This window comes from Maniola hyperantus, chromosome 26, assembly GCF_902806685.2.
Source record: "Maniola hyperantus chromosome 26, iAphHyp1.2, whole genome shotgun sequence".
In the NCBI taxonomy this organism is placed as follows: domain Eukaryota; kingdom Metazoa; phylum Arthropoda; class Insecta; order Lepidoptera; family Nymphalidae; genus Maniola; species Maniola hyperantus.
Window position 1 is genome coordinate 4929880 of NC_048561.1, and position 27938 is coordinate 4957817.

A 27938-nucleotide genomic window follows, 5' to 3' on the forward strand; every position below is an offset into this window, starting at 1 on the left:
TAATTTTTAAATCATTTATTATATCATCAAAACAATTATTTATACAATAATAGTTCCTTAGTACCTATAGTAATGATTAATTTAATAATGCAACTAAAATCTATTCCGCTCACTTACAATGATTCCGGCTCACTTAACTTCTGAATAATCTTATTAATTAATTCTTCCGTTGCACACATCATGCTATCGTAATTGTCTGTCACTACGTACTGTACGCTTAATTGATTATTCACACTATTTTCCTTATCACTGTTATTTATTTCAAGAATTTCAATTTTGATTATATGATGTGGCTTCATCCTGCTTTTTCGAATAAAAAAAGACGAATCTGACATTGTTTTTTGCTGGTCTACTTTTGGAAGCTTTCTTTTCAAAGATAGTTTACTCTTTATCTTCTTAGTATCTCGATGTGACTCTGTTTTCTTTTGCTCACTTATAAATCTCAACCTCTCTTGTTCTTCTTTTTCCAGTATACTATTTACGTCTTGAGCACAATTTAGAGAAAATGGATCAATGCTTTCACACGAGTTTCGATCGTTTTCATCAAAACAATAAAAGTTTGCCATTATTCTGAAACAAAAACAAAATTTTGAATTTCTGTGAAAAACATTTTTTTAAATATAATCGTTATGTAAGAAAAATAATTTACTTACCAGAAAGACAAAAATAATTTTTAGGAAAATTCGATGTGCTCCTTGTGAGAGATGATCTGAGAATGAATATTTAATTTGTATTTAAATTATTATGTGAAAATATAATATGATCATCTTTAAGGAATCAAGTTTCAAAATAATTTTATATGGCATACAAGTAACAATGCTGAAGCCATTTGAATTTAATACATAAGAGTAAGATGCCTAGGGTTTTAATTCTATTTAACAAGTTTTATACAAAAATTCCAAACAAGATAGACAAGTTGGAACATGATTGCAGTATTTAATAATGAGTAATCTAAAAAGTATATCACAAATAACAATGAAGTTGATCAAACAAGCCGAGTCTTTGGATATAAATTATATAGATACTGTAATACCATCAGCATGTTTTATCAGACATAGTAAACTCCTACCAAACACAATTCGCTCTATAATTTGTGGGCCCTCCAATTGCGGCAAAACAAATGTTATGATTAATTTATTATTACATGAAAACGGTCTGAGGTTCGAAAATGTCTATATTTACTCTAAAACTACTTTTCAATCAAAATATTGTTTTTTATATAATGTATTTCAAAATATCCCAGATGTAAAACTTATTATACTTAAAAATGATGAAGATATTATTTCACCCAATGATATCATGAAAAACTCTATTTTCATTTTTGACGATGTGACATGTGAAAATCAAGTAAACATTCGAAATTATTTTTCGATGGGTAGACATAAGCAAGTTGACTGTTTTTATCTGTCTCAGACATATTCAAAAATTCCTAAACAATTAATACGAGATAATGTTAATCTTTTAATTATATTTAAACAAGATGATATCAACTTAAAACACATATATCAAGAACATGTTAACTCTGATATGACCTGAGGTGCGATTGTGTAAAAAATTACCATGGAAATGGTATTCATTTCATGGCGTAAACAGACGATTTCAGTTGTCAAACGACAATTTCGAATTGTGTAAGGTGTTCATGATTGTTTAGTCATTACATGGTTATGAGATTGGTTTTTAGACCATTGAGTGAATGATTTGATAAGATTTGACAGCTAATTTCGATTGTGTAACTATTTTGAGGCCATTGCTTATGTCAAATAATAACTGTGACTCGAGACCTATGACAATGGTCTTAATATAGGTTTTAAATATAATTATCTAACTTTTTTAAGCCAATTCCTACTTCACCGCGGTAAATTTTGTACCTTTTTACTCGACTACGGCAAAGCCGAAGGCTCAACAGTGCACAAATTAACACAGCTCTTTATCAAAAAGTGTTTTAAACAAAAATTGACGTTATTATTGCAATAAAAGGTACTTAATAATTCATTGCATACCTAAGTACCTAGCTAAACTACAACTAGTGATAATAATTTAGTGATGCTAGATGCTAGAAAACCACTAGGTATCGACGCCTCTCAATCCGGCTGGTCACCCTGAGAGGTTAGACCAATAACCTTCAGTGTAAATACAGTTCATAGGTGTTTTGATTGACTAGGTAGGTACCGTATGTTAAATGGACACAGAAAACACCTGAAGGAGGCCTCACACCCTAGGGCCTAGGGTGTACTGCACAGCTAAACGGTATCTACCTAGGTATCTACTGGAAACAAATTAGCATTTAAGTAATTTGTTCACTGAATACCTTAGAAAAGAACTCGACTGATTACAGACAGATTGTTTTAAGTTTAAATTGGCTTAGGTATAATTATGTTGTAGGTACTTATGTATGTACCTACCTACTCAAATCTAATAGGTACCTGAGTTTTGTAGGTAATTAAATTTTTGTTTGTTTATTTAATGTAGTATTTTATGTTATGTAAAATAGCTTACTTTATTATAAACATTAAATGGTTTAATGGTATAAAATTTAACTCCTTACGCGCCATTTTAACTTTATGTGTCAAATTTCATGTCAAAGGTACCACACTTTGAGGTGAAAGTTGACTCATAGAGTTAAAATGGTGCGTGAGGAGTCATTTTGTATAGACTATACCTAACTACCTACTTAAAACATCATCATGATCAACTCATAGCCGGCTCACCACGGAGCACAGGTTTCCTCTCAGTATGAGAAGAGTCTGGCCATAGTCCACTACGCTGGCCAACTGCGGATTGGCAGACACAACCTTACATACCTACATTTTTATTATTAAAAGAACCTACTTCCTTGGATACAATATCAATAATATAAGTTAGTAAAAATGAATTGTTTATTTGCATTCTACACTACACTAGACAAGTACCTACATAAGAATGAATATTATTTACAACTTTTAATTTGATCATTTATTCAACAATTTAATTTACCTTGGTTTCCATATTCCAGTCAAAAAGAATGAAAATAGCTACTTACATCTTTTATTATTTAATAGAATGTTATAAGGACCTACCCAACTATCTACTATCATTTAAGAAAAAACATTGTCAAAGACTAAAATTCTAGAATGTTATACTTAAAGGAAAGTAGCTACCTAATAGGTACTTATATTTTTTATATAGAAATACTGAAGATAAAATAAACGAGAAAAAGAAGTATGCATTATTACTACATATAATAGCAAAAATATACTTACTAATAAGTAAAAGTAGGTAGGTACATTTATGTTAAAATATTTAGGAAATAGTAATGTAACAGGTTTCAAGGGCAATGTTATTAAGTACCTACCAATAATAATGATAAAGCATTTTTTATTTATGTTATTAATGAATGTACTGTACTAGTTATACCTATCTACTACCTAGGTAGGTAGGAACGATACCTAGGGTACTTATTAAAACTCTATTAAGTATTTTTAAGTTCAGTAAATAAAGGGCTTTAATATTATTATTATTACGGCAAAGCAAAAAGGTAAGGATATGATTTTAGCAGTCTTTGTACCTAGATGTTTGTATTTAAGTACTTATGTTCCTAAACTACTGAGCCGATTTTGATAAATGTGGTCTCAATCGATTCGTTAGTACAATATTAAGTAGGTACCTATGCAATTAATTCTGTTTATTTGGCCATGCCAGTTTAATCAGTTAGGTAGGAACCTAGTTACAGTTTTATTTAATTAATTGCTATGTTTTAGTAAGTAAGTTTTCTGTTTCATCATAGGTTTAAACCGTGTAAATATTTGGTGAGTGTTTTTTGCAATTAAATCTATTCATTTCATACATTGGAGAGAGTTTTACTTAGTTGATTAGACCCCAGGGTAGCTATATTTAGGTACCTATCTACTTACCTATTTCTTAAGAGTAGGTACCTAGCTGTTTAACTTTTTACTTTATCTTGTTAAGTACCTACCTAATTGTAATTGTGAAAATAGCTCACCCATACATGCTGAGAATGGGAATGAGGAGTTCCCAGCTGCCGAAAGCCCCTGCCACATCCCAGAAGGGGAATTTGTGGACAATTACAGGCTATCTTTGCCACTGTTCCAGCAACTTGTCGACGAACTCACACCCATACTTGCAGCCAAGGCAGAGATCTACACGTATCTCTACAGAGTTCAAAGTATTGGTCTTATTATAAATACTATCTGTCCCGGCTGTACTAACTAAACGCTAAAATATTGGTCTTATATTATAGTAGGTAGGTACGTATTGATGAAAATAAGAAAAATTAGGATAGAATAGTCATGTCTGCCAAGAAAACCTAAGTATAGGGTACTTCCCGTTGACCTAAAATCATGAAATTTGGCAGGTAGGTAGGTCTTATACTACAAGTAAAGGAAAAAATCCAGAAACCATGAAATTTGTGGTTATGATTCTAGGTCAACGGGAAGTACCCTGTAGGTTTTGATTCCCTTTTCTTGATAGACACAACAGACATACAATGAAGTGATCCTGTAAGGGTTCCTTTTTAAGGTTCTGTACCTCAAAAGGAAAAACAGAATCCTTATAGGATTACTTTGTTGTCTGTCTGTCAAGAAACTTACAGGGTACTTCCCGTTGACCTAGAATCATAAAATTTGGCAGGTAGATAGGTCTTATAGCAAACATAAGGGGAACAATCTGAAAACCGTGAATTTGTGGTTACATCACACAAAAAAATTGTGGTCATGAACAAATAGGTAATTAGTGTTAACAATTTTCAAAGTAAGATAACTATATCAAGTGGGGTATCATATGAAAGGGCTTCACTGGTGCATTCTAAAACAGATTTTTATGCATCAGTTTTTCATTTATCGTGCAAAATGTCGAAAAAATACTAGTACAAAACCCTCGGTGCGCGAGCCTGACTCGAACTTGGCCGGTTTTTTTCTTTTGGAACCCTAAATAGTAGGTCTCTGAAAATTTTTTTGCTATGGTAATGAGTAGGTAAGTAGGATATCAAATGAAAGAGGAGAAAATTCTGTTCATAAAATAAAAAGTATGTAAATTACGATATTAAACATCTTTATTGTCTACAACTATTACAAATAATAAAAATATAGGATAAGCGACAGATGATTAGGAACCTACTAGCTACTCAGCCCCACCCGTTTGGTATTATTAGGTATTTCTTTGGGTTTTAGTTGGGTTTATCTGTTTACTTATGATAAATATAGGAAAATTTTACCTACTTATAATATGCTAAAATGTTGAATGTGAATCACAGTCAATTTTAACACGGCACACAACTCATCATCATCAACTCATCACTGGTTTATCACATTGGAGGCAGACATCTTAACCACTACACTATCACCGCTCTTGATCAAAGATTACTAATTATGAACACATAGTAAATAATAAATTATTTGCCTACTTATATGCTATAAATAACTCAAAAAGTCTTAATGTGAGAAAACTTAACATTTGATTTTTGATTTATTTTTATAAAGAATGTTAGCAAGTTTATTATGGTGACTAATAATCCCCTTTTCTTTCCAACTAAGCGTAAAGCTTGTGCTAGGAGTAGGTACGACAATAGTGCAATGGGTGGGGTTTGAACCGGCGACCTTTCGGATTTCAGTCCGCTCCTCGAACCGTTGAGCTATTGAGGCTCCGATAACACTCTGGGCTGTTCATAGTAAACCAAGTAGTTCTAGGGTTAAGGATAATGCCTTTACAACTTCTTCAGTGCCTGTTCTGCAATCTCCATTTGATATCCAAGCAATTTCAAGGCGTTGCTTCTCATAACTTTGTGCCCCCACGTTCCCCTCGTTGGCTTCTAGTAGGCCAGAGTGCTTATAGGCATTTCTCTGCCGGAGACTTCTTAATTTTATTAACGTATGGAAATTATGGAATAGATATCGAACTGAGAATTTTGTCTAATTTGTTATTGTAATTTGTTCTCGTAAAATTCGTAATTTGTCATTACTGACATTGACACCACTGTCACTTGTCACTTAATTGACACTTGAAACGTAGACTTACAGGAAAAAGCATAATCTAAGAGGAAAAACATAGGAAAAAATAAGTCCACTAACGCCACCTATTGTCGAATAGCAGTAAACTCGACTATTCATTCGTTCAAAGCGTTTAGTTATTGCAAATGCATTATATAATAATAACGTTAGAATTCAATGTTTTAAGTATGAAAGGTAATTTTTATGATGAAATTAATAAGTTAACTTTTAAGTTGCATTGTTTTTGTGTCCGACATAATTCTTAAAAACAAAAAATATTGACTTTCACTAATGCTATTTGTATAATAAAACGCGATTCTAATGAAAAATTTTTAAGTCACCGGTCACCAGTAGGTCTTCATATGATGATACAATTTACGCAATTCGAATTCGGTATTACCATTTATGACCAATCGCTTAGATTTGCCATGATGGTTAAAACTTACGCAATCGCACTTCAGGCATGACTTTAAACAATTATGTTCAAATATTTGGAAAGATCCGTATAGTTTTTTGTTAATAAACAAGGATTGTGAGTTAAACAAAGGTCGGTATAGAAAAGCATTCGACATATTTGTTGAATTTGACTAATAAATTATTATATACAACGTACAATGCGCAAATTTATTCAGTTGAAATTTAGCATCTGACAAGATAACCATTTTTAGTTAGTATGGAAGCAAGCGTAAAGAATCAATTAATTAAATCAATTGAAGCTATTAAGAAAAAAGCAAAACAAATGCGAGAAGATGAGGAAGATATGGAACTAAAGAGACGCAAACTTTTTAGATGTATAACTGATCCATTAGAATCATTAGTAAGGCACAAAAACGAAGAAAATAGTCATAAAACAACATCCGCAAAAATTAAAACTCTTTATGATAGAAATGATTCATTTTCTTCTTCTGGTAATATCGATGCGGAAAAGTATGATGAAAAAAAGGACAAAAATTACCTGACACCTAAATTAAAAATTTCATGCGAAAATTCTGAAAAGGTTGAAGAAATTCGTACTCCATCGCCAATGCCAGAAAATGCGTGCAAAAATTTAAATGTACCATTTGGTGTACGTAATGAAAACAGCATATTGATGATTGGAAATTCAAAAATCACGTTTTTAGATGGTGCTGATACTAATAAAAATATGATAGCTAAAATAGGAAGTAGAAGCTATGAAGTAACCCCAGGATTAGCAGAATTGTTATTCCAAAGTAAGCCGGATTTAGAGGTAATATCTGAACAAGATAAATTAGTTTATAAAGATATTTTATGTAACACTAATGTGCACAAGAGAGATTACAATCCTTTAAATCAGATAAAAGGCGATAAAGGAGTCAAATATACTAAAATTGTGAAACCATTGTTTGCTGATACTGAATTAAACCACAAAGTAACAAAACAAGGTGGTTTTATGCCAACTTTGAAAAAGTACAAAAAACATACAGATTTCATTTATTGGGATGATCCTAATGAGTTGGTAGATAGATTGAAAATTTTAATTGCTTCTAAAGATGCTGGCAACACTAGTCATGATAATGAGATCATATCAATAATCGAAGAACTTAAAGAAGCTGGTATTATAAAATAAAGTATATAAAATTATGAATGATTTAATATCTAGCCTAGTTCTATAAATACTGTCGAACATGAATGTCAACAAGTTTGGCCATCATGAGCACAAAAAATTAAAAATGGATTATTCTGCCTTAGAAAATATATTTGATGCTCAACATAAAATCATTAAACATTTTTTTTTTTTTTTTTTTTTTATTATGGAACACAAACAGCTTTTACATTTTTACTTAGCTACTTATTTCTAGTTTGTACATATGCCTATTAAGTGTTCACTCATTTACATTATATCTATTTAATTTTGTGCGGGAGTTAGTTAGGTTAGTAATTACATTAAATTAAATTATAATATGTTAGTTTGTTATAAAGTGGTTACAAATAAAGTATATAATTCTAATCGTGCTAAACCTACATATAATTATTTAAACTTTTTTATTTCAGCTAAAAATTTACCAAATTTGTGTTGAAAATGATCTAATTGTACATATTTCTTATTGTATATATCGCATGTCCTCACTAAAAATCTATTATGGCCATAGTTCGTGTTAATATGTGGAAGACTAAAGGTTTTTACATTCCGTCTGGACAATCGCGGTACAGAGTACATTATTTTACTTAGTAAATAAGGGGAGTCAATAAGACCATTTACAATTTTATACAAGAAGATTTGATCCTTGTGTTCCCTCCTGAGCTCTAAAGAGATTAATTCAGTGATACTAAAGGAATTAAATCTCTTACTTAAACATTTTAAAAATTTACGTTGAATGGATTCTAGCATATTGACATAAACAGCGTACTGTGGATTCCACGCAGTAGAAGCATGTTCTAAATGAGATCTTACAAATGAATTAAAAAGCAAGACGAGGGTATTTGGATTTTTGAAATCAACTGACTGACGGAGAATAAATCCTAACATCTTATACGCTCTATTTCTAATTTTAGTTAAATGTGAATCAAATAATAGTCGACTATCCAGCTGAACCCCTAGGTCTCGCACCTCATTGACTCTGCGTACCAGTTTTTCAAATAAGTAATAATTATGGTAAATCCAATTCTTTTTCCTTGTAAAGGTAATAAGTGCAACATTTATCTACATTCATCTCTAAACCATTATTTGTACAATATTGACTAATCCGATCTAAATCTTCCTGCAGGTCTTGGCAGTCTTTTACCGTTCTAATAACTTTAAAAATTTTGGTGTCGTCAGCATATAATAGTATATTAGAATATTTAACATATTTTACGACGTCATTTATAAAGATATTAAAGAGCAATGGCCCAAGGTGCGAGCCCTGAGGTACACCGGAAGTGATGGGGACAAATGTAGTTGTGAAACCCTTAATAGCAACCGCCTGGGTTCGCACCCATAAATACGATGTGAGCCATCTAAAGAGGTCACCGTGTATACCAATCGCTACTAGCTTCATTATTAATATCTCGTGTGAAATTTTATCAAATGCTTTAGAGTAATCGGTATACACGGCGTCAACCTGAAAACCTTTGTCCATTGAATCCAAAGTCACGTCAAGTAATTCGCAAAGATTAGTTTCTGTAGACCTTTTGTTTATAAACCCATGTTGTGATGGTGTTAAAAGTGGCCGTACTGCAGGGAATAGTGAATCGTAAATAATCTTTTCGAAAAGTTTAGGAATAACTGATAGCTTGGAAATACCCCGGTAATTACGTATGTTGTGTTTATCTCCATTTTTGTGGATAGGTACAACAATTGAACGTTTCCACGTTTTTGGTAAAACACCCCGAGCTCAGTGACAATCGGAACAAAAGAGTTAAAGGAATGGCTAATTGCTTGCTACATCTTTTAAGAAGTATGGGATGCAAGCCGTCGGGGCCACTGCCTTTGGTCGTATTTAAAGCTGACAAGTATTTTTCAACCGTTTTATAATTAAAGTCTACATGTCCAATGAGAGCTTGTGGAGGTACAAGTACGTCAATGTTCAACGTTGAGTATGATGGTTTTTGAAAAACTGATTCAAAAAACTTATTGAATAGATCAGCTATTCGTTGCCCTTCTTGGGCAATCTCATCGTCCAGGTACAAGCTATCCGGTATGCTATTAATGTTTTGTTTCGACTGTACAAACGACCAAAAGCATTTAGAATTAGCAGTTAATATATTAGCTTCAGCGCGCGCAATATACGCACTATAACAAGACGCCTCTAGGTTTTTAAACTCACGCCGTAAATCTGAAAACAAAATATAACACCATGTTAAGTGCCCCACTTGCGTCATTGATTTGGTTTCAGCTTTTGGGACCTGTGATGATTGTACAATTTGTGCGCACAATGAAGGGGTGCTCAAATGCAGGTCCTTGCTTGTGCCCATAGCCCTCTCTGTCTTGATCACCATCTCCGCCTGCGTGGCAGCCATACCATTCTTCTTATGGTTAGATTCCAGATATCACTTTGCCCACCAGGCAATTATGTATCTCAAGCGTAAGAAGGAGATGCGGGCAGCAAAAAGAATAGAAAAGATCAAACCATTAATTGAGATGGAGCTATTAAGACAGAGCAGTCCTAAACCTGATGTGGACTCCGAGATTAGTACCCAGGGAAGGAGGTCTGAATCTAAGTCTGGCAGATGCTCCCCGACCCCATCTATGATTCTAACAGCATTACTCTTAACAAATGGCCAAGCTAGAGCATGTGACGATGTGCTGATGATGAGCTCAACTGGCTTAATCTCTTACAATCACACTATCATATCAGCCAACACTGGTGTGTTTGCAATCCACACAGGGGGGTCCATTTGTTTAAAGTACCAAGACGGGGCTCAAGAATCAATCAAATTGACTAGCATCAACAGGATCACGGAATACACTCCTTTGTACCGAGCTTGTTCTTTTAACATCAGCACCACAAGCATGTACAACTGCGCTTGGGCTGGAGAATGCTGGGATGAATCTACATGTCATTACGGGTACAAAAAGAAGGAGCTCATCGGTAGTGGTGTGGAGAATCCTAATGAGCAATTTGACTGCACAATGGTTCCGAATGGTTTACCGAGCCATTGTACACATGAACAAATATGTATATGGTATAAATGGGCAGTGGTTCCTGATTATAACACCTGTGATGGCATAATGGTGAAAACAAACACGATGACTATTTTGAATGTAGAATACACATCGAAAACAGGCAATATTTTGAATTTTGAACTATCCCCATCAACACCTCAAGTGATTAGTCCTCTGCCATTACATTTGTTAAATTACATGGTCAACTCTGTGGAAGATTCAAAATTCATTAGACTACACCAGGGATCATTTTATGCTGTTGGAGCATGCAATTTAAACAGCCCAGTTCCTGGATTACTTGGAGACATGCAAGTAGGATTCAAAGATGAAGAATCTGTCTATCCTAAGTGGGCTGTCCAATGTAAACCAGATGGGTCTAGGGTCATATGTACAACCTCAGAGCCAGGATATTACCATAGTTTGAAACCGAACATGATGAAGAGGGTTTTCCCACAAAATGTTGGAAAAGAGATGGTAACTTTGAAGACCATTGAAAGAGGAACTGCATCAATTATGTTTAGAGTGCCTGACCCACCCACATTAATAGTGGAGTCAGCATCGTGTTCCATCCGAGTTGATTATACGTACGGATGCACCGGATGTGATGAGGAGCCATTTGTTGTAGTTACACCAATAGATGTCATGGTCACCGGAACCATGAAATTTGAAAGCAACTGCTCATTTTATCTGCCAGAGATAGAATGTTCTTCTAAGCCTCAGAAATTACAGCTACTTAGCAGGGTCAGCGGCTGTTCGATAATTTTACCCGGATCAAACTCAACCATCACCATTCCCATACAGTATGAATTTAGGGGGAGCATCTTTTCAATGGGTATAGTATCATTCAGGTCTGAGGAAAAGCTAACTGAAAAGCTGTCCTTAGGTATCCAGAGTCCTGAGTTCTTCACCAGTCTCAAAGTCAGTTTAGGTGCTGGTATCCTCCTGACTTTCTTAACTACCATCATAAAATCAAGTATGAGGTATGCGGCATACAAAGCAGGGAAGAGGGAAGTGCTAGATCCCTGAACCATTGACACCCCATAATTTGAAAGCAACTGCTCATTTTATCTGCCAGAGATAGAATGTTCTTCTAAGCCTCAGAAATTACAGCTACTTAGCAGGGTCAGCGGCTGTTCGATAATTTTACCCGGATCAAACTCAACCATCACCATTCCCATACAGTATGAATTTAGGGGGAGCATCTTTTCAATGGGTATAGTATCATTCAGGTCTGAGGAAAAGCTAACTGAAAAGCTGTCCTTAGGTATCCAGAGTCCTGAGTTCTTCACCAGTCTCAAAGTCAGTTTAGGTGCTGGTATCCTCCTGACTTTCTTAACTACCATCATAAAATCAAGTATGAGGTATGCGGCATACAAAGCAGGGAAGAGGGAAGTGCTAGATCCCTGAACCATTGACACCCCATAATTTGAAAGCAACTGCTCATTTTATCTGCCAGAGATAGAATGTTCTTCTAAGCCTCAGAAATTACAGCTACTTAGCAGGGTCAGCGGCTGTTCGATAATTTTACCCGGATCAAACTCAACCATCACCATTCCCATACAGTATGAATTTAGGGGGAGCATCTTTTCAATGGGTATAGTATCATTCAGGTCTGAGGAAAAGCTAACTGAAAAGCTGTCCTTAGGTATCCAGAGTCCTGAGTTCTTCACCAGTCTCAAAGTCAGTTTAGGTGCTGGTATCCTCCTGACTTTCTTAACTACCATCATAAAATCAAGTATGAGGTATGCGGCATACAAAGCAGGGAAGAGGGAAGTGCTAGATCCCTGAACCATTGACACCCCATAATATTACATATTGGTATGCCTATAGACCCAAACGATTGTGCTACTAAATTATATGTTGACAAAATCAATGATGGGATCATAACAAGATTGAAAACAGTCGAGCAAACATTGATGCAGTTAAATTCAGAAATAAGTAGTCTTAAAAAAAGTATAGACGTGGTTAGTCGTAAATTAAAAAAATGAGCAAAGATAGTGTTGTAAATGAAATCCACAAAAATGTGAGAAAGAATTTTCCCCGACGACATGTTATACTGAAAGACATTGATGATGTATGGCAGGCTGATTTAGTTGATATGCAATCATTTTCAAAAGAAAATTCACAATATAGATATATTTTAACAGTAATTGATGCTTTCTCTAAATATGCTTGGGCATATCCTCTTAAACATAAAAATCAAGAAACTGTAACTGACGCTTTCAGAAAAATACTAGAAAAGGGTCGTGTTCCTAAAAATCTACAAACTGATTTAGGAAAAGAATTTTATAACATTTATTTTAAAAATACATTACGGCAATATAACATTCATCATTATTCTACATATACTACTAAAAAGGCTTCAATAGTAGAAAGATTTATAAGGACGCTAAAATCAAAACTTTATAAGCAATTTAGCTTACAAGGAAGTTATAAATGGAATGATGGAACCCTCGATCATATAATGAGAAGATATAATTCCACATTTCACAGAACAAGTGGTATGGCTCCAGACAAAGTTAATGAAGAGAATAAAAATATAATACTTAAAAGATATAGATCAATTCAAATATCAGCGCCAATTCAAAAATATACGAAATTTAAAGTAGGGGATTATGTTAGAATTAGCAAATACAAAGGAACTTTTGAAAAAGGATATACTCCTAATTGGTCTACTGAAATTTTTCGTATAGCTCAGATACAAAATACACATCCTATTACCTATCTTTTAAAAGATGCTAGACAGTGTCCTATATTAGGAGCTTTCTACACTGAAGAATTACAAAAAACACATCATCCTGACATATATCTTATTGAAAAAGTTTTAAAAAGAAAAGGAAATCATTTATATGTTAAATGGTTGGGTCTCCCGCTTAGTGAAAATAGCTGGATAGATAAGCAAAGTGTTTTATAAGCACAGATTACAGCAGCATTATTCAGTCTCTAATTGTCTACGATCAGAGACAGAGTTCTCCTATTATTAAATATGGATAAACAGAAATCACCTTTGCATAAAATGACTTTGAGAAGCAAATATAATTATTCAAAGAAAAATAAATCAGCTGTCGGTTTGAAGAAAAACTTTAAAGATATTGTATCTCGCACAAAAAAACATATCCACAAATTAAAACCAAAATGCAAAAAAGCTGCTATCGAATTAGCTGTTGCCGCTGCTAAGGAGTTAGCTGAAAGATCACCTGTAAATATACCGCGTATTATACCCATACCAAAAACTGGTGGTGTATTGCCATTAGTTCCAATTTTCGCAGGATTATCTGCCGCTGGTAGCTTAGCAGGTGGTGCTGCTACTATAGTAAAAGCAGTCAATGCTATCAATTTAATGAAAAAAAAGTTTCAAGAACTAAAAAGACATAATGAAAAAATGGAAACATTGGTTATTGGAAAAGGATTACTTATAAAACCCTATGGAGATGGTTTGGGAATATACACAGCGAAGGAAAAAAAACTGATTCGAAGGCTACCTAATCGTGCTCTATCCAACATTGATATTTTAAAGATTTCAAGAGACATTCCCTATTTCAGAGGTGTATTCATGAGGGATGAATTACCTAAGTATCCGTTTAAAAAAGAGTGTGGTATCATCAACTTAGATACGTCTCAAAATCCTGGAACGCATTGGGTAGCCTATGCAAAGTTAAATAATTATATTGAATACTTTGATAGTTATGGTAATTTAAAACCACCAAAAGAATTTGTAAAGTATGTAGGATCGAATATTACTTATAACTATGATAATTTTCAAGGACGCAACTCTTTTATCTGTGGTCATCTTTGTATCAGGTTTCTTATTAATTTTTGGAACAAAACTAAGAAATAAATAGTTTGCACAGTAAAATATAAGTTCAGTCAATCATCATGTCTGTTACCCTAACTATTGTAGGAAATGAATCTATCATAGAATCTAATTACGCCCCCCCTCTTATTTTGGAAGATGAATATGAGTGTGGTTTAATATATTTTTCGGCATTTAATTCAATTCCAAATGTGGACTATAATAATAATATATTTGGATATGGAGAAGAAAAAAAAAGAATTGATGTTCCACCAGGTTCTTACGATTTACAAGATTTGTATGACTATCTAAAAGAGAGAGTTGAAAATTGTGAATTAAAAATAAAACCTAACATCAGCACTATGACATGTTCTTTGTTCTGTAGTGAAACTATAAATTTTGATTTAGAAAATAGTATTGGTCCTATGTTAGGTTTTCCGAAAGGAAAGTTAAAAGCAAATAAATGGCATGAATCGACAGTACCAGTAAACATTCTACCGGTGCCTGTCATAAGGATCGAATGTAATCTCGTGCAGGGATCGTACACTAACGGTTCTCCCACTCATATTATTTATGAGTTTGTGCCAAACGTTCCACCTAGTCATAGATTTATAGAAACCCCTTGTAACGTTATATATTTTCCTGTAAAACAAAAGATAATTTCATCAATAACCATAAAAATTTTGGATTTAGAAGGCAACCATATAAATTTTTAGAGGTGAAACTATTGTTTTGTGCCTACATTTGAAAAAATCATTTGAAAAAATCAAAATGATCGTTTTCACGACAAGTAATTGTTATAAAGAACATAGCCCGAGAGTCAAAAAAGTTATTACCAAGAAAAGTGTAAAACAAGCTAGACGTGTTAGGGTACATAAAAAAATTAATCAAAGTAATAAAAAATTTCTTGAGGCACTTGGATTTAAAATATGAGTCTTCTTCAAATCAATAATTTGCCTGAATTTGATAACTCTATCGAGAGTTATGAAATCCATACGTACAATCCATACAATAATAGTTTCAATGAAAATGATGAAATCCGGATACCCATTCACCAGCAAGATATTTATGTGCTACCATCAGCTAGTTCTATTTACATTGAAGGAAATGTTACAGTAACTCATAAAGATCAAGCAGGCAAAGTTCAAAAAAAAAGCGTTGATTTCAGTAATAATGCTTTCGCATTTCTTTTCCAAGATATCCGATATGAAATAAATGGCGTTGAAATTGATCGTGTTAGAAATGCTGGAATAACTACAACAATAAAATCTTACATTTCAATGAATAGTGGAGAGAGTAAAGCAGCTGCTGTGTGGGGCTGGAATATAGAAGGATTTAAAAATCAAAATGGAAACTTTAGCGCGTTGATGCCCCTGAATAAGATTTTAGGTTTCGCCGAAGATTACAATAAAATAATAATTAACTGTAAACATGAACTTATACTTAACAGAGGTAGTACAAATTTAAATAGTGTTATCATGGGTAACGATGATATTGTAGACATCAACATACAGAGAATTCAATGGCGAGTGCCTCATATTAAAGTTTCAGACCAGCAAAGATTAATGCTTCTAAGGAAATTAGAGAAAGATAATCCTATACAAATAGCGTTTAGAAATTGGGATTTATATGAATATCCATTACTACCAAAAACTACAAAACATTCATGGGCGGTAAAGACAGCCTCTCAATTAGAAAAACCTCGATATGTTATATTTGGTTTGCAGACTAATAGAAAAAACATTAAAATAAAAGACAGTACAATATTCGATCATTGTACACTGACCAATGTTACACTATTCTTGAATTCACACTATTATCCCTACGATGCACTAAATCTCAAGTTTGACGAAAATAAATACAGTATATTATATGATATGTACACAAAGTTTCGTCAGTCGTTTTATAACCTTCCTATCGATCCGTTGCTTGATCTGCATACATTTAAGGAAAAGACACCGTTATTTGTCATAGACTGTTCTAGGCAAAATGAAAATTTAAAAACTGGTCCAGTTGATGTACGCCTAGAAATTGAAACATCTCAGGATATTCCCAGCAATACCAGCGCTTACTGTTTAATTATAAACGATCGTCTTGTAGAGTACAGACCGCTGAGTAACATAGTCCGAAAACTATCATGAAAATTATTGTCGATGTTCAAGGTTTTAAAAATGAGCAGAATTATTTTCTACCCAAAGAGATTGCTATAGCGTACAATGATCGAGTTCAAGTTTTGTTAATCAAACCACCATATCCCTATGAATGGCTAACAGACATAGAAAAGAAACAGGTTAATTGGATTGAAAGGAATAGAAAAATATTATGGAGCGAGGGAATCATACCTTACGAGAACTATAAATACCACCTAATACATATTCTAAAACATAATGATATTTATTGCAAAGGCCTTGAAAAGCAGTTGTGGTTAAAAGATATATTAAATAATCCTAATATACATAACTTAGAAGATAGTGGATGTCCTAGCTTGTTAACATTATATAAGTTGTACAATTCATATTCCGACATATATAGCTGTGTTTATCATCCAACCATCTGTGCCCTGAAAAATGTAACTGTTTAAAAGATGGTGTATAAACAATAAAGTTATTGATACTTAAAAAATACTTGTTTAATTAATTAAAACTCTCCTTTACCAACGTCTTATAATTTAGTCAATAAATAATTAATTAGACTGTATGCATATTGCCATCAGACGAATTTGCAAAAGAATAAAAACGAATTTAAGCGTTAATGATCTAGTAGTGGTGGTTATATTTAAATGAAATTTGAATGGCCTTCATGTTTTTAAAATGTTTCAAGAGAATGATAGAATTTTGCTTTCTACGATATCACAAAAACCATTCAAGATTTATTATCTTGGCCTTAAAGTTTTTACCCGAGTTATTAGGATAATTAATAAGTAGGTACTTTGTTGACCTGATACCTCGCGGTGAACTATAAAACATGATAAAACGTGATTGGGGCTTTTGCATCGATCGAGCGAAGCGAGAGTGATGCAGGAGCCCCAATATCACCCTACTGTCCCAAAAGTCAAGTGGTTTAGATGCTCTGTCAGGATGTGTCCTAGGTATCTGAATTTCTGCACAACCCGAACTGCTTTACCATTTAGAATAACTTCTGGGATTCTTTCCGGACCTTTACCTGCCTTGAATACAAGCATCTCAGTTTTGTTAACATTATATTTCAGCCCATGAGCATAAGCATAATGCTCACAAACCGAGAGCAACTTTCTGAGGCCTTTAATAGAAGGGCTGAGAATCACCATATCATCCGCATAACTCAAACTATTTACACATACACCATTGATGTGGCATCCGATCTTGGTGTCTCTCAGCTCCTCTATTAGGTTATTTACATAGATATTAAAAAGATCCGGGGAGGTAATCCCACCCTGGCGAACACCGCAGTCTAATTTGTATGTTTAATATGCTACAAGTTAGATTGTACAGTATTGATAACTACACTAGTATACACTGGTAACCGTCCGTTTATGGAGCCGGGATTCCGTCAGCCACAACGTATACTGTTACTCAATACCTTAGAAAGGTCCGGTGATCCGTACACAGTCGAGATTACTAAGTGAGGCATCGAACATAGGTTTACACTTGGCTTTATATTACGAGCTATCAAGAGTAGTCGCGCGACTTATGAGATAACTACTAGGATATTCCAGAAAATATGCAGTATTCAATTTTACTTTGTACGAAAGTGGGACTCAAAATGGATATTGCTATGTTTGGGGAGAGTGTGATGCGAAACGAGGCAGTCAAGAAATTGCTACTTGTTTATATAAATACTTTGAAGAAGTTGATAAAAGAAAGGTGAAACATTTGATTTTTTACTGTGATTCCTGCGTGGGACAAAACAAGAACAGGATAGTCTTGTCTGTTATTAATCAGTTCCTCAAGCAATCTAAAAGCTTAGAGACTATTCAAATAAATTTTTTGCTACCCGGACATACATGCCCGTGGATTCCATGCATGCAACGATTGAAAAGGAAGTTTAAAAGCTCACAGTATGGAGCCCCTCGCAATGGCTACCTTACATTTACTCTGCACGAAAACGTCCTCGACCCTACCAAGTCAATATTTTGGAACATGAAGACTTCATCAACTGGGAAGCTCTTGCATTAAAAACATTCACAAAAGAAACTTGTTGTAATTTTTTCAGTGTATTTGAGTAATGTTAATTCTATTGCAGCTATGTGAAAATAATGGGAAACGCTAAAAAACGAAGCAGGAAAAACCAGGAGCTCGAAATAATGCTGATTACTCAGTGAAAATGGTAGAAGTTGCTGCACATCTCGTGCGAAGGAAAGTTATTTCATCATACGAAGCAGAAAAGCGGCGCGTCGGACAGTTGTAAATAAATCAAAAAACATGCATACCAAATCATTTGGTCGACGTACGTCAAGCTAAAGGAAAAATGGCAAAATTAATGTTTAGAGACAATTTTCAAGATTCTACTTTGGTAAATAAGACAGAGTCAGCGATGCTTCTCAAGATAAGATCATGATGGCCCATTTGAGACATCACAGAATGTAGATAATCCGAAAAGAAGTAAAAAAATTAAAAATACAGACCATATTGGACAACAATTGGGTTGGCAACTGTCAAATTGGTGCTAGCGTAGCTTTCACCAAAAAAATAACCTATTGTTAGGATCGTTTGTTTGTTGATTTATTTTCAAGAAGCCAAAGAAATGTGAAGTGCCTTTTTGTAAAGAAATCGGTGCCCCCCAATTTCCCACAGTTGTGGAAGTAAGAAAAAAGTGGTTAAAAGCAATAAAACTTTAAGCCAAAAAAAATCTAGGTTATGTTGACTTCATTTTTTAGAAACAGATTATGAAAATATCAGTAAATATCAGTGGCGTGCACAGGAGTTCAAGCCAGGGTATGCATTTAGGTATGAACTTATTTTACAACAGGTTATAATGAAAAATAAGCATTGATTCATTACAATGAGGGTAAGCAGTGCGGTTATGCTTCTATGAGTTGCACGCCACTGGTAAATATACAGGCTTATTCTGTTTAAATTCAAATATTAAGGTCCAAACTCATCAAAATATCAGTGTTTTATAAACAATTTTTGGTTGGTTGTAGGTACTGTACTCAGTATAGCTACTTGAAAACAACTGCAGTTCCATCAGTGTTTCCTTGGACAACAAAAACACTTTCTCAAGCAGCTCAATCTCAAGAGGGTTGTTAGCACGTAATACTAGAAAATCGCTTTTTCACTAAACTGATAGTGCACATCAAATTCCATTCGATTCTAAAGAGTGCAAACAATTTGCAAGGAATTGGGTTGATTTGATTTGAGTTGCAAATTCACTTATACGAGTCCTAGGTACCCTGAGGTTAACGGAATGGCTAAAAGAGGAGTACAGATTGCTAAGAAAATGTTTACAAAATGTTATGAAGATAATACTGATGTGTGACTAGCTTTATTACAGAATCGAGCCTCTCCAGTTTCAGGTCCTAATTTTTCCCCAAAGTCAAGAAACCAGACCTCACAACTAGTGAAGGAATAAACAAACGCAATCCAACAAAAAACATTTTAAAAGCTTTTATAAGATAAACAGATTTTTGGGAAACTATTACAAATATGGAACGTATCTCGAAGTCATATCTTAAGTACATCGGCGCGACGGCAGGACGGCGCAAAAGCGCCAAAACTCCAAAATGCACTGATAACCACATCCATTAGTGAAGATAGAAGCTCTCCAGGAGTTCTGGCCTATGTGACTGCAGTTTGCTCCCACGCTATAGTTCGCTCCCACGAGTCGACCAAGCGGTGCGATTAGAGGGATCCTGGTCATATTTTAGTACCGAAATTTTCGGGATCAAATTTAATGAATCCCGGGATTTTCGGGATTGATACATTTTTAAATAAGTCAATAAAAATTTGCGTGAAACGAAACGTACTTACCTTGATTTGACAGCCATCTTGTTTACACAGCTGATTTCATTTGTTTTTGTTAACGACCGGTACCGGATTATGCGTAAAAGTGTGTAAAAATTCCCGCTTCACGTCGTGTAAGTATTGATATTTTTTTTGTTTATTGGTGATAATCAATGAAATTATTAAAAGCAAATTTTTCAGCCTCTTCATATATTTTGTGCAACAAATTGAGAAGTACGCTTGCAGATGAGACGTTGGATGCGTTATTCCTTAGATTTTATTTTCGTGGTTTAAATAAGTAATTTATAATGTTTCTGGTCGATTAAATTCAAAAACATGAGTACCTATAAACATTGATCTCTTTAGCATATAGTCTTTTTTAATCTAAATAAGTCAAGAAGTTGATTTTTGAAGTTTATTGTTCGTTTCATAGATTATTCATACAGAAGTGCCTAGTTTGTTTATTTTATAAGAAGAAAGTGTGATTTTGTTTAACCGCCTTTTTGAAGATTTAAAAATTAAGTTTATATGTCCTTACAAAACTAAAAGATAAATAAAAAATTGATTTAAGTATGTTTTACTGTCTTTTTTACCACTTTCCATTACCATTACAATCCCGGGATCCCGAGATTAGCTGTAGATAATCCCGAAATCCCGGGATCGAATCCTCTAGGTGCGATGCATGAATTTCATCCCTCAAGAGTAACGACGATTCCGGTACATCACCTTCTACGAGTCGCGTCGCGCTGAAGCTATAAAGTAACTCGCTTCACCTCTCGCAATCATAATTTACCGTAAATCAATTTTATATAAAGTAATTAAAGTCGTAATTAATTAAATTGTAAAAGTAATCACAATAAATCGAATCTCATTGCAAGAAGACTTTCATTCAATCCGGCTTCACTGCAAATAACATTGGCTGGCGGCGGCGATCTCACAACTGAGCACGGCGTAATTGCAGCCTGGTGATAGCACACCTAACTCAAAGTGAATTATTAATGAATAGAAATTTAAGAACAAAACTGTTGAGTAGCTCTAAATGCTTAGAACCTATGTTAAATAGTAATGTTTTACAACAATTTACTAATGTTAAAAATAGAAATAAGTATACAAAATTATAATAGAACTAGTAGATATAAAAATAAGTTTATTGTAGGTCAAAAAGTATGGTTTAAGAAAAATCCAAGTAAGAATATATGGTCTGAAGGTAAAATTGTTAAAGATAACGGTTATAGATCATATGTAGTAATTAGGGTTGCCAGATGTCCGGTTTTCGACCGGACAGTCCGTTTTTCTTTATGCTTGTCCAGTCAAGAAAATCTTGGTAAACCGGACAAAAGATTGTCCGGTTTTAGTAAAAATTACGAGTAGTTCATTCACCTGGCGCTTAAACCACTCTCGAACGCTTCGTTCGACGCGCCGCCCGCCACCCCCGACCCGCTCCCACGCACTTGTTTCACTTCAGTCGCTTAATAGTTACAAGTGAAAGTAGTCGCGCCCTAAAGTATTTTTAGCGACGCTTGCAGCGTGTTATTATTGTTATTATATTTTGTTTCCTGTGCTGTGTTTCATCGTTATCTTGTTTGTGTGTGGCTTTGTCAATCAAAATGGAAGACGAGGAAGCATCAACAAGTAAAGAAACTCCACCTAAAAAAGTAAGAAGGGTTTGCCACTATAATGTTGACTGGGAATCTCGATTTTCGTGGTTAAATAAATGTTACGAAGACAACACAAAAGGCTACTGCAAATTGTGTAAAAATAAGTTCACGGTGGCTTATGATGGCTTGAAAGCATTAACGCATCATGCTGCGTCAAAGAAGCACAAAGATTCAGAAAGTGCTGCAGCCATGTCTCAGCGAATGAGTTCTTTCTTTACACGAAAAGGCAGCGCACAAAGTGAAAAAGTTAGTATTGCCGAATTGACTGAAGTTTATCATGGTATCAAGCACCATATTTCGTATCTTGCTCAAGATTGCTCATTTAAAGTTTTAAAAAAAATAATTATAGATTCAGATATCGTAAAGCAAATGACAGGAGGACGCACTAAATGTACTGCTATCGCAAACCAAGTTTATATCCATATTCGATGGAACTTGTGCAGGAGGATTTAAAGAATGAAGTTCCGTTTTCCATTGCTACCGATGCTTCTAATAAAGGAAACAGAAAGTTCTTTCCAGTTGCGATTCAATATTTCTCACCAAGAAACGGTATTGTCATAAAATTTTGGACTTTTATGAAGACTCATTCGAAGATTCAAGATCTATTAAGGAACAATATGTCAAGTCATGAATAATTCACAACTGTCGTGGAGTAGAGTAACAGCATATGGAGCAGATAATGCCTCTGTAAATTTTGGAGTTAATAATTCCGTTTTTTCAAAAGCTAAAATCTGAAGAAAATAATGAAATTATAGCTGCTCACTGTAATGACCACATATTTCACAACTGCGCAAAAATCGCTTTGAAAGTAATGCCTGTTGATGTCGAAATATAGTGATGAAAGTATTTGCAGAGTTTTCTTGTTCCGCGAAGAAACGAGAAGAGTTGAAGGCGTGCTTTGATTTCTTTGAGAGCGAATACAGAGAAGTTATACGACATGTTCCTACAAGATGGCTTAGTTTGTTTAAAGCTCTTGATAGGATGCTTTTGTCGTGGGGACCATTGAAAAGGTACTTCTTAGAACAAGGTTCTGATAATTGTCCTAGGGCTCTTTGGGCTATCTTGTCTGATCAAGTAGACGAAATTGCAAGTGAAACCACTCCTACTTACAATGAATTATATTTATATTTCACTCATAATTTTATGGCTTCTTTTCAAGAAATTTTACTTTTGTTAGAAAAACGTACCACAGCAGCATTTCATTTGCACAATATAATGGTGAAATTCCGGGACAGTATTGCAAAGAAAATAAGTGACAAACATTTCGGAATGAAAGTTCATATGGCATTAAGACAAGGCTATCTTTCAGAAAATCAATCAAGAGAATTTACTAAAAACGCTCTAATAGTTTACCAAAGAGCACTAGCATATATAGAACAGTGGTATTCTTTTGAAAATAACAATTATAAGGCATTTAGTTGTTTAGATCTCGAATGCGGAAGATTTCCTACGCTGGATCAATTGATTGAGTTATGGTCATTGTCTCCATGGAAGCAGCAAAATCCCCCTGAAAACATTTATGAAGAACTGGCTGCACTTCAAAGTGTTTTCTCTTCACTTGAAGGAAAACTCTATTAATATGTGGTGCAAGTTTTTTACCAACGAAGCAGCGCCTAATTTATTGAAAATAGTGCAGTATGTGTGTAGTATTCCCATATCTAATGCTTTTGTGGAACGAATCTTTAGCGTCATGGGAAATGTATGGACAGACGAAAGAAATCGTCTCGCCGTTAATACTGTGAAGAGTGAATTGTGCGTTTTCTTTAATATATCTGCTAGTTGCACTGAATTCAAAGATGCCATCTCAGACAATACATCTTTATTGAAAGCAGTGGCATCTAATACAAAATATATTAAAAAAGTTTAAGTAGATTTACCTACTGTTATTGGAAATAATGATTTTCTCTTCTCTTTTGATCGTTTTTTTTTCTTATTCAATGTAAATTTAGTTAAGATAGAAAGTTACCTTTTTAGGTAAGTTAATTTTATGTTAATAATATTAAAATTAAAAACTGGTCCGGTTTTTTTTTTTCAACACATCTGGCAACCCTAGTAGTAATAGATAAATGTACACTATACAAGAACCTCTTTCCATATTTGACCGGCGTACTTTGTGATTCATCAGACAGGGTGTCATCGCTGGTTGAATGGTTAGTTTAAGTACTTATCAATAACTAGCTTATGCTCGCGACTTCGTCCGCGTGGACTACACAAATTTTAAACCCCTATTTCACTCCCTTGAATTTTCAAAAATTCTTTCTTAGCGGATGCCTGCGTCATAATAGCTGTCTGCATGCCAAATTTCACCCCGATCCGTCCAGTAGTTTGGGCTGTGCGTTGATAGATCAGTCAGTCAGTCATCACCTTTTCCTTTTATATATTTAGATTATTGTAAAATTTAAAAGGGTGATAGTTGATTTGCATAGGCACTTTAGATAAAACAATTATTTTTGAGAAAGAGCACTAATTAAGGCAAAACTTGAGACGTTCAGTGTGGTGATTCTCTAACTCAGTGTCTAACACTGAACGATAGCCACAGAGCTTCGGCCGTGGCTAGTTACCACCCTACCGGCAAAGCCGTACCGCCAAGCGATTAAGCGTTCCGGTACGATGCCGTGTAGAAACCAGAAGTGTTGAATAAGGCTTGACAAGAAGTACATTTGTCCCATACATGATAGAAAATTGTATCAAATCTTCAACTTTTTTTTACATTTAACAATGTTGAACATTTGGTACATTTTTTGGACTTCATTACCAAATCTATTCTCTTCACTCAACAAGCTGGCAAGCCATGAAGGCACAAGTTCGTTCGACAGATATGACAAAGATACCAAAAACAAGACAAGTGACTACAACACATGCATCATTTGAATAAAAGTGATGTCAGATCGGAAACTATAGGTCAAAAATCATTAACCGCGGCACTCAGAGTAGCTTAATCGTTACTTAAGTTTAGTTAAAACGAGACAGAGCTATATCTTTCACATGAATCTGTCTTGTTTTAACTCTTAAGTAACGATTTGCGACTCTGAGTCCCGCGGTAAGTTCACCTTATAACTTGATGAATTTTAAGTTAATTTCAATTTTGTAGCTTCTTACATTTTTTGTATTTTTTTATCCTTGTATTTTTCTATGTTGATACTGAATTAACTTTTATTTATTTACAGCAATTGATTTGGATATGTACTTTAGATTTAACAATATTTTTAAGAAACAGCACCTACTAAAGGCAAAACTTGGACATTCACAAAGCATGGTGACTCCATGCACAGTTTTCTTCTGTTTGGAGGATGAATTAGGTAGAATAATGTAGTGTTGAATAAGGCTTGACAAGAAGTACATTTGCCCCATACATGACAGAAAATTGTACCAAATATTCAACTTTTTCTTACATTCGACAACGTTGAACATTTGGTACATTTTTGAACTTCATTACCACCTCTCTCTTCACTCAACGAGCTGACAAGCCATGAAGGCACGAGTTCATTCGACGGATATAACAAAGATAACAAAACAAGACTAGCGACTACAACACACATGCATCATTTGAATAACTGTGATGTCAGATCGAAAACTATGGGTTAAAAATCATTAAGTTCACCTTATACAAGTAACTGGATGATTTTTAAGTTAAATTTAATTTTGTAGCTTCCTTCTTGTTTTGTATTTTTAATTCTTGTATTTTTCCGTGTTGATGCTGAATAAACTTTTATTTATTTATTTACAGCAATTGATTTGGATAAGTACCTAGTTATATGTAACGAACCCAACCAACAAGCCATCGCGTTCACGCGGCAAGCGCACTAAGACAATGGAAACGCTGTCGAGGCATTCTCGGTAGCGCGACCACCAAAGCCGCCGCTGAACAATGGCAAAAGGTGGAAAATAACCAGCAGTCCCCAACTCGACTCCGTTAGCATAAGTCTATTTCTAATAATTACTATTTTGATTATTATTTAAGTATAGTTTTAAATCTTTCGCCTTTTAAAAAAAATATAAACTCGAAGCTCCCAAACTTCACTACCTACTTTAGATTTTACAAATATTTTTAAGAAACAGCACCTTCTCAAGGCAAAACTGGGACGTTCAAAAAGCATGGTTACACATATGCATAGTTTTCTTCTGTTTGGAGGATGAATTGGTTTGAATAATATTATAGTGTCAGTAAGGACTTACACGAACCAGTACCTACATTTGTCCAATACTTGACAGGAAATAGTATCAAATGTTCAAGATTTTCTTACAACTGTTGAACATTTGGTACATTTTTGGACTTCATAATGAATGTCATACTAACTCTTCGCTCAACAAACTATCAAGTCATGAAGGCACAAACAAGTTTATTCGACGGATTTGACAATATTTTTGACTAAGAGCACCTACTCAAAGACAAAACTTAGACGTACACAAAGCATGGTAACTCCATGCTTAGTTTTCTTCTGTTTGGAGGATGAATTGGTTTGAATATTGGTTTATAGTGGTATATTCATAGTGTGAGTGAGGCCTATACAAACCAGCAGTACCTACATTTGTCCCATAAATGGCAGATGATTGTACCAAATCTTCAACTTTTTCTTACATTTGACAATGTTGAACATTTGGTACACTTTTTGGACTTCATTACCAACTCTATTCTCTTCACTCAACTAGCTGGCAAGCCATGAAGGTACGAGTTCATTCGACGGATATGACAAATATACCAAAACAAGACTATTACTACAACACATGCATCAGTTGAATAAATGTGATGTCAGATCAGAAATTATGGGTCAAAAATTATTAAGTACCCCTTATAGCGATGATTTTTAAGTTCATTTTAATTTTGTAGTTTCTTACATTTCTTGTAGCTTTTTTCTTGTATTTTTCTATGTTCATGCTGAATTAACTTTTTTTTATTTGTTTGCAGCAATTGATTTGGATAAGTATGTTTGCTGCAGCGAGAGTCCCTGACTTCTTCGCCATACTCAGAGCAAGGACGGCTTCCTTCTGGGAAAGACTAAGGGTGAGATCTATAGAGCGCAAAACTTTGCCTAAACTTAAAACGAGATAGATGTATACCTCTCACATACATCGGTCTTGTTTTAACTCAAACTTAAGTCTAAAGTCAAAGTGCACTCTATAGATCTCAGCCTAAGACAGCAATAACTCCATCTTGTGTGCTGTTGTGGAGGATCTGAGAAATCTATTTGTCCAACCTGCATCAGTGCGACAACAACAACTTTACATAGGTAGATTGTAGTTATAGAACTGAAGTAATATTTTTGAATCCCTCCTCTTTTGCAAAATAATTGTCTCCTTTAATAATAACCTCACGGGCACGACTATTACTTATTTTCCTACTCATATTTAACCCAACAAAAAGGAAACAACAACTAAAACTAAAAATTAACAAAAACTTAATGGTGAATTTGCAATTATTCAAAACATGATACGCCTACCGACAGTTTTGTCAACGGAACTGGTTGGAGTGGTTGGTTTGCTCGACACTTCGGTCTAGACTAGATTCTAGTGCTATTTGAGCCTGAGGAGCTTAATTTGGCCATGTCGTTTTGACATTGATATATTTTCAATTTTGGTATCTAGATCTAGCCAATTCACTAGACGAGTTTTTGAAATTGAATTGTTGAATTGAATTTGTTGAATTGAACTCCAAACGAGTTAAAACCTGACAGACAATTACTTACAATAATTAATATTAGCAAGAACCACAAACAGGAACATTGAAATTAATCACAATTCACACTGTTCTGCTGATTTCAATAAATTTCGATTTCCTTTTCTACAGATTTTCGCCACAACCACGATAAAAGGCCACAACAAATAAATAATTATTGTAATAACCAATTTTTTTTTTTAATTTTGTTTACGGCCCTGGATAACAGTCCTTTAAGGCAAAACCAGGGTCTTAACCGTGGTCTTAACAGATAGAACTAATGTTGTTTAGTACAAAAAATCTCCATAATTTTAGTTTGTGCAATT

At 34.3% G+C, this 27938-nt stretch overlaps 1 long non-coding RNA gene across 1 annotated transcript; it reads right to left on the bottom strand.

Annotated features, from left to right (window-relative positions):
- LOC138404260 (uncharacterized) lies at nucleotides 1-27817 on the bottom strand. Its single transcript, XR_011238264.1, has 3 exons — nucleotides 26796-27817; nucleotides 654-709; nucleotides 1-570 (listed from the first exon to the last, which is right to left on the bottom strand). It is a non-coding gene; the product is annotated as an uncharacterized lncRNA (long non-coding RNA).
- Between the last annotated feature and the right edge of the window lie 121 nt (nucleotides 27818-27938).